Raw genomic sequence first — 9227 nt, 5'->3', positions numbered from 1 at the left:
GGGGAGCTCGGTGACTGGCTGGTGACTTAAGGACATCAGGGTGGCTTCTAGGCATCCAGCTCCTGCTTGCGAAGTGCCCAGGCGAAGCAGCTGCTGCTGGCGCACGAAGGCGGTGCAACCGTTCAGTGGCGGCGATGGCAAGCAGGCAGGCAATCTGTTGCCGGCGACATGCACTGTAGTAGACTGTCGGTCGATGTTCTTCAACCATTTTCTCCCAATTCCAAATGTCAACTCACTGAGATCCAAAAACAAAAGTTGTTCTCCATACTTTCATCTTCAACTTTGCTTCAAGCATCAGCATCTAAATCTAACTAGATTAGAGGATCTAACCTTAAGAAGGATGGAAGATTGAAACTGAAAACTCAGCACCGACAGACTTGCAATTAGGGTTTTGAAAACGATCAACTTAGCAACTTTGGTGAATTAATTAGTGACTAATTAGTGAGCAAAATCATTGTGAAGTACACCTTCATACTTTCAATTGATGCCATTGTTTGAGCAAGTTTATTCATGAATTTTATTTTGATAAAGCCCACAAAAATGAACCCAATGCTGATTTCCAAGATAACTAAAATGGCTAAGTGCTGAAACCCATGTTTTGAATTCAAATTTGAGGCTCAATTTTTAAGGTTTTGGACTTGAATTCATGCCCCTTACACACTAGTGTAAAGCACCAACTTTACACTCTAAAGTTTATTAAAGCATAATTTCAAGTATTTTAATGAAATTCAAAATAGAAGGCCACAAAGTACCTTAAGAGGATTTTTAAGTTTTAACTCAAGCATCACACATGCATTGCATTTCTAATAAAATAAATATTGATTTTAGTGGATGCAAGACATGATTAGCTATTATGGATGATCAACATGCAAGATGATGACATGATCAAGTTTTAGTGATGCTTAATGTGGCAGAACCGTCCGAAATAACACACCTTCGGAGGCGCTCATCTTCCGCTAGACACTAAGCACCTCGAAAGTTGGCTACATCGGACAGTTCCGTCGAGCACACCCCAAGAGAGAACTCAAATACTCCACGTTTTTCTTCTAGGATCTAATAATGAGAGCGAGTTTACAATACTTAGTCCATTTCATACAATGAGAGTTTTCGAAAATACATTATTACAATACCAAGTTTAGAGTGTGGAATTTAAACATTGGAATTGAAATAAATATCTAATGATAAGATACAATGATCCGTCTGTGCCCACCAGAAAAATCCTCCATACAACAGCGACTCCTCAAGTTGCACATACAATAGAGGTAAATAAACCATGAGTACATAATATACTCACAAGACTTACCCGACTAGTGGAAATAATTTTTTGACTCTAAAGGATATGATAAGCTTTATGGCTTGCTGGGTTTTCTTTTTACGAAAAGCATTACTAGTAATGAATCCTTATGTATGTATTTTATTAGCAGTCATGATTAGTTCATTAGCTAACCATTCTATGTAAGCACATGTTCTACTTTCAAGCAAGAGTTGACCAATCATATCTATTCATCCCCTTTCATCTTCCAGTTCTTACTACAGTGCTAGACCATAGCCAAGTCGTACTGTATCACACGGTGATTCATGAACCAATGTATCCCAGCTGGGTACCATAAAACACACGCCCTGCTTGTACCCTAGGCACAAGCAAGACCAACCCACCACTCTTCTGTCAAGAAGGCCAGGTCCCCGTCTAAACTTAGACTCTAAGCCCCCACTCCTGAGTCCCGGACTCAGTATGGTGCTTAGACCTCCACCATCCCCGCCTTCAATCAGTCAGTCTAGAAAGAGCTAGAACCCATGACAAGAGAGCAACGAGCCTTTTTGCTCTCATAAGCAAGTATGTGCTCAGGATAATAAGTCTGTGACCTGACTACCATCGATAGCAACGGACGGTCCTTAACCGACACGGACAAGGAAAATAGTGTAACCAAATTATGCCCCATTGGCCGTGGGACACAACCTATTACATCCACCAATACCCGTACCATATCACTACCCGGTCTCTATTTCCTTTTACCATTTTATCATGTGAGTAATAATAATAATCACCTGTTGTGAGTAACGGCAGGTTACTCACGCTACCGATAGCCTAAGCATAGCAGCTACTCGACCTATGCTAGTAGGACTCATAGGTAGGTTTATCTATGCATGTAGTTTCAATATAAATCCTGTAACGTAAATGCACATCACATATATATCCAGTGATTATTTAAAATAAGGGTTATGCATCGGGGCTTGCCTTAGGCAGGCGGGGCGTCAGCTAAGTCAGTCGCCGGTGGCTCCAAGGCTTCCTCCTATACGAGAACCTCCTCCTAGTACTCCTCGATCACCTCCTCGTACTCCTGCTCTCCGGTGGTCACGAACTCCACTAACTTGTTCTCTACATGTATGCCATGACAATGCAACACTTAGCATTTATGCAACAACAATTCTTAAAATAAGAATACGCATACTAAGCTCCTAAGCTAGCTCTAATGACTAAGGCACTAAGCTAACTATCATCTTTACCAAGCAAAGTGTTGGGTTCCGCTAACAAACACCTAGCTTTACAAATGAATGATATATCTTTATTTCTACTAATAATTTAATATATATTTGAAACAAATAGCATTTAACTACCATATTTTTAGTCTATTCTAAAGCTACAAAAATTACAGTGAGCACATAATAATACCATGATGCTGCTATAAAAATTTTAGGGCTAAAGCTATCACCAATTTACCACAAAAATTCCTACAATAATTCTCCTAATAATATTAAACATTTTCAAATGATTTAATAGCTCCTGGTATCAACATGTATATATATGAACTAAGTACACTAACAGATAGTGCTCAATTTTAGAAACTTAACAAAATTTGTTTCACAATTTTTGGACATCTACATGATTTTATATGATTTATCAAAGATTAGCTCAAAAATTATATTAGAAAACTACTTCTAATTCCTTATGAAAAAAAAAGAAAAATGAATTCTCCCACGCGGCCCACACGCGCGGCGGCCCACGGTGCGTCCCACGTGACGCCGCCCCACGCGGAGACGGCCCGCGACGGGGAAACCCCACGCGTGCTGACATATAAGCGAAACACCCCTAGACTATGAATAAAACAACCCACGGTCCATGTTACTATTCCTAGAAACAACAACTATGCAAAAAGACCCTTGTACTCTCTCCTCTTTACAACGATATGGTCCCTGACCTCCCCCGCGCGCTCCAGCGCGGCGAGCGGTGGCACTGGCAACAACGCCGGCCACCCGGGACCCATGCTAACCTAGCTAAGAGGCTGAATCTCACCAAGGGGGTCGACGTGAGGCGATAGGCGACGGTTGCATGAGTCAGAACGTCGTAGAAGGACCTCTCCACGACGGCGGGCACCCTGCGGCAAAGGCGACGGCGTTCTGGTGAGCCGCAGTAACAACAAGGCAGTAGGGATAGCAGATGAGCAACGATGACTCGCCAGTGACCTAATCAAGGTGCTAGCTCGGCCAGAGACGAATCGAGCGAGGCTAGCCACGTGCGCGCTGCGAGGTGAACGGTAGACCATAAAGGCACGACCGCGTCAGCGCGCGAGGAGGCGATACTAGAGCTGTGACTAGCGTGTGCACGACGAAGAGGGGTTCTAGGCGAGGCTAGTGGTATGATCAATTCAACACAAGATGGTGAGGTTAGAGCTGGCCACGGTGAGGTGGGCTGGGCCTTATTGGCGCGGCGGCGAGAGCAAAGCTCCAAAATTGGTGCTCGGCCTGGCCGTAATCAAGGCGGGGTGGGAACGGTCGGTAAGAGGACGTAAAGGCAGAGACATGGGCACGAGGAATTGATGAGAGGTCCTTGCTCTTTGGCTCACCGTGACGGTGACTCGACGACGACAGAAAGCAGAGGAAGAAAGAGAGAAACGGGGCACGATAGGTGAGCTCGGTTCGTCCTCGCCTTGGCAGGATGCGAGCGGTTGTGGCCGAGGGACCTATGTCCAAGCACGAGGGGACGAGCGTGAGCTTCTGCAATTGGCCATGGCCCGCACACCGCGGCGCCATTAATAGCGTGACGATGGCGTGCATGGCCACGTGCGGACGGCACCCAACCGAGCCTGGGAGGGGGCAGCGTGATGCAGCGAGCAGATGTGAGTACGAGAGTGACACGATAGCAGCCGCGGCGTCACGACATGAGGCAGCAGTGGGTGGACATGACGACAGTGATAGCGCAGCCGCCATGGCACCACTAGCGGCAGTGCAAGGCTGGGCAGCAGGGCACGGGGCCAGCGGCTCGCTGCGATAGGCCTTGGCTAAGCCCAGGCGGCCCGACCAACCCAATGTGGCGGCGTAGGGTGACCACGCGAGATGTGACCATGTGCGCGGCGTGGGGAGGCCACGTGGTAACCGTGCACACGGCACCAACCAACCCGAGACAGCTGACGCGCATGAATTTTAAAGCGCCCAACATGACTAATCGGTTGCTTCAGGAGCCAAACCGTCTTCACCATGCTCAAGATGGCATATGAGACTACCAAATCGAGCTATAACACTACACTACCCCTTAACCTAATCTCTCAAAATAATTTGGTAAACATAGCAATGTCTAGTTGTGCACAAGCTTAAAATTTTCCTAAGGTTTTTTAGTTGAACTCTATTTCAAATTGTATTTCTAAGCTATTGAAAATATTACTAAGCAATATTATTTTTCAACAGCAAGCATTTCATTGTCGTCTATAAAGTTTGCACTTCAAATTTTATTTAAGTATCACACACATGTTCTATAGTATTTTTGATTAATAAAAATAGGGTTTAAACCCTACTTGATATGCATGAACTATCGAATTAACTTTTGTTTAGCATTTTTATTGATTATTTTGAGTTACTAAAATTGATCTACACACTTTATCACATGCATTAACACATAAACATGATACTCATGACATGTTTTAATAATTGATTTAGGGTGTAACACCGAGGGTGTTACACTTAACACCAGGGGTGTTACATGCATCCATCCTATCCTACTATCCCTATCATGGAACAACAAAAGTTTGACCGACCCAGCGCCCCGCCTACGATGACACCAACACAAGTGGTCGGCGTCGAACCGCCGGCCGTTCTCGGCTCCCTCACCAGTGCGAGCCACAGCTGCCACTGGGCCACTGCCATGCAGTGTTTCTTCAGAAAAACAGCGAGAGGTACTAACATATGTATTTGAGAAATGTGCTTTTGGTAAGCATGTATCAGAGCTAGTTTAGATGTCCATGTCATCCACCTTAATCTATATGGAGAACTGATAGTGTTCGGACGTTCGATCCAGACGTCTAAATGCTCGTGCTAGCTGCACATGCGCGCAGCGCCCCGCACACCTACACACCAACGTCACGTGGGGGTCCACGCCGCTTTGTTTCCCGCCGTATGTGTGCGTCCACACGGGGCCATGTCCTCGATCTACGCCCGCTCTCGTTTCTCATGCCTACCTCTCGCGCCCCTCAGCTCCCCTCCCACACGCATGCACGTGGAGCCAACAGCTGTAAGCAGGTAGCTGTGGCAGGTGGTCTAACTATAACATTCAAACACCAGATCTACTATTACAACATCTAGATAAAAACCTTTAAAATATATGTCTAAAACAGATTAAACATTTGGGGACATATAGTTGAAACACCATTAAAACATGTTCTACGTCCAGATCTAACATTTACATATCCAGATGCAACACTTACAACGTATAAAAGAAACAAATGAAACACTTGAGACATGTATTTGAAACACTTGCAACATACGTGTAAAAAACCGATAAAAACCTGGGCAACATACGTGTACAAAAAAACATATAAAACATTAGGGATGGAAGCTTGCAAGATATGCGTACAACCATTGCAACATATGTAACATCTCGATCTACCTTTGCAACATTCACATGAAACAATTGAAACATACATATAAACACTCAAACATTGAAACCTAGGCTTGCAACATGTTTGAAATCGTCCAAAAACACTTCAAACATAGCATCGCCGCGTGGCCATGACTTACCTGGTGGTGAACTGCGGTAGAGCGGCGAGGACGACAAGGAGTGGATGGAGGCCGTCCCTAGCGGAGGCGTTGGAGTGGCAAGGCGAGGCCCAGCCGAGCAAGGCCCGAGGAGGGCCGCCGCCCAGAGCAGGCCCCGTGAGGAGTGTCGTCTCCAGGCCATCCCGACATTGTGGGCTGCTCTAGCACCCTCGCCACCGCTAACGTCATGTACCGCATTGGAGCTGGCCGGCCGGGCTACAATGGGGTGAGGGACGGACGCGGTAGTGGTGTGGGGTGGGTGGGTGGGGGAGATGAGGCGCACCGCGCGCGGCGCATGAAGGAGCACGACCCCACAATTGGGATCCAAGCGTCCGCGGGTGGGGGCAACGCGTCGTGGTAGGGAGCGAGCGGCGGGGAAAAGGTGACAATAGCAAGGCAGAGTGTGGGGCGCAACGGTGATTCGAGAATAGGTGCGGTCACAGTAGCGATTCAAGAAGAAAGTGAGCGGAGATTTTTATTTTTTTTAGGCAATGTGAGCGACCGTGCGATTGATAGTTGAGCGACGTGGGCCTCCGACGATCGGACGTCGTACCCACAACATTACCGATCCATACGTGTTGAGGTGGATTTATATGGAATTTAAATTAAATTTCACACTCATCAACCTCAAAACACATGGAGCATCCAACAAACCCTTGAGGCCTTGTTTGGATGCATGTATATCCAGTTCGATCTACATGTGTTGTAGTGGATTGAAATACAACTTAGTCTAATTTTACTCAAATTACTTCAACATATGTATAGGTTAAGATGAATACATGCTCATCAAACAAAGCCTAAATGTATTAATATTGATGGCATCTTACCGGAATACCAGTATTAGATCCTCACTGGAACAGTCAATCAGGTCGGACCTACCGTCCTACCCCTGCGCTGCGCCTATCACTGTGCATGTGACTAGTATGTGAGCGTGTACCGCACCAGCACCACCACCTCGTTGCAAGTGCAACGGCTTCGGACTAAACGCGAGAGCATGTGTTGGCGTTGGCGGCAAACCGGCAATCAAAGGGATGTCAATGGGAGTTGCACCCAACGCGAACCCGTGCACTCACTGCACAAACCCCACGCGAGACACGTATGTACTTTGCCCCCTTTTCCGTTTCTAGGACTGACGACAAAAAAAGGACGCCATCAACAAAAGGAGAGGCCAAGGCCTTTTATGTCTCGTGCCTGCTCTGCACGCCTCACTTGCTTAGCTGTTAGCACGGTTAAACTTTCCATCTTTGTTTGAAGGGGGAAGAAAGGATTTTTTTAGTTCAAAAAAAAATGATTTTTTTTCTTTTTCGCCTCTTCTTATATACAGGAATTGTCACACACGAGTTACTAGTACGTTACTTATACTGTGGTAGAGAGAAATATAAGTCTTATTAGGTATTTAGAACTTTGCATAGATCAACGAACATGAGATTGGTCATGGGAAAAGATAATACTCCTCATAGTCACAAGTACTTGTCACATTTACTTTGCAAGATTTTCTATCGATATCCTTGACCACTAATTTTGTAGTAGAATATATTACTGAAATTATCAATTTCTGAACTTTCACAAGTATTTTCAATACAAAATCTACGCATATAAGTTGTGAAATTATTATATTAATGTTTGTAATTTGTACAGTTTGGCCAACTCCTAATTACATGTTTTGTGATCGGAGGTGGTAATGTGTGTGAAGAGCAACTCCAAGGCTTTCCTATGTCATTTCTTATCGGTAGGAATAGAAGTTTTGGTAAAAAAAAAAAGTTATCGAGCAACTTGTTTAATTTAGATCTCTGTATATTGCCATTCTCTATTCGGATAGTGAGATCGGCTCTCTAGAATGCGCATAAGATATAAAAAAGTCATTGTAAAATTATACAAAATGGTTTTTTATTTTTAAAAAATAGCTTTCAAAATTATGATTTAGAGAGGGAGCTTAAGAAAGACTAGAGATGCCCTAACTCTCTTTTTTTCCTCTAAAATTGCTAGCGAAAAGTGTCATTCTGTGTTACAGTAATGTTACCAGCGAAAATAGTTTGATTGATCAGGGCCGATTGATGTTGTCGGCCCTGCTTCATTTGGCTGATAAGTCAGGCTGAAAGTACTGTTTGCTGATTGTTATGAGAGAAAAATATTATACAATAACTGAGAAGGTCAAGCGAATAGGGCTTAAGTCTCCACCCTGTCTTCGTATCCTCCAAAAAAGAAAATTCGTAGCAACTTTCTTCTTTGATTTGATCAGGGCCGATAGATTGTTGTCAACACCACACACCAACAACCTGTGGAATCTGATCTCGCGCCTTGGCCGAAAACGCCCCCCCCCCCCCCCCCCACCGTATAGGGGTCGGCAAAAAAGAGACAGAAATAGTTCTATCTAAGTCAAAGATATAGAATGGTTTTCAGGAAAAAAATAGAGTATACCATTTCACATGTTTAACCCCCCCCCCCCCTTTGTATAACAAAAGAACGCAAACGCTAGGCAACAAATTCAGGCTACAGTGAGGTCAGTGCCAGCCTGAGTGGCAAACACCGGCCTGACGCTGGGGCGAGCCCTCCAATGCTCGCTGCTCCCAACCTCCAACCAGGCTACTCACTTCTCAGAGGCGAAAAAAAAATAGCAGTAGTAGAACAGAAAAGTCAGAAGAAAGGAACAGCAGCCTGCTTACTCGTAAACGTCATAAATTTTCAGCCAGAAACAGTGTTTTTCTCATCACCACCAAATCAGCCAGCAGTAAATAATCCACGATCGTTTACGGCCTCCCGAACAGGCTGAAAAATCCTCACCGTTTCCTCTCCCTCCTCTTCCTCCACTCCTCTTGGCCCTTGCGAGCTGTGCAGAATTTTTTATTTTTCAACTTTTTTTAAAAAAAATATTCACAAATAGATCTCTGATGTGTGGTTTGATTTTCGTTATGAACTCTGACTTCGGCGCCATGGCTTTTGGCGTCGAGAAAACACGTCTCGGCGCTATGACCAATGGCGCTGAGGTCTTGGCAAGGTGTCGAACGTGACGGTGACCTGACGCCGACGTGGATAAGGCATCGGCGCCATAGATCTTGGCACCGAGCTCGGCATCGTAGATCTTGGCACCGAGCTATTACCCTATAGATCTTGATGTTTAAAATGAAACAAGTATAATTGTCCCGAGAAAACATGCAACAGTTTCATTGTGGTTAGCTGATTAAAAACACATGCAACTTAACTCA

This window comes from Miscanthus floridulus, chromosome 2, assembly GCF_019320115.1.
Source record: "Miscanthus floridulus cultivar M001 chromosome 2, ASM1932011v1, whole genome shotgun sequence".
NCBI classification, from domain to species: Eukaryota; Viridiplantae; Streptophyta; class Magnoliopsida; order Poales; family Poaceae; genus Miscanthus; species Miscanthus floridulus.
Note: the sequence above shows the minus strand (reverse complement) of the source record.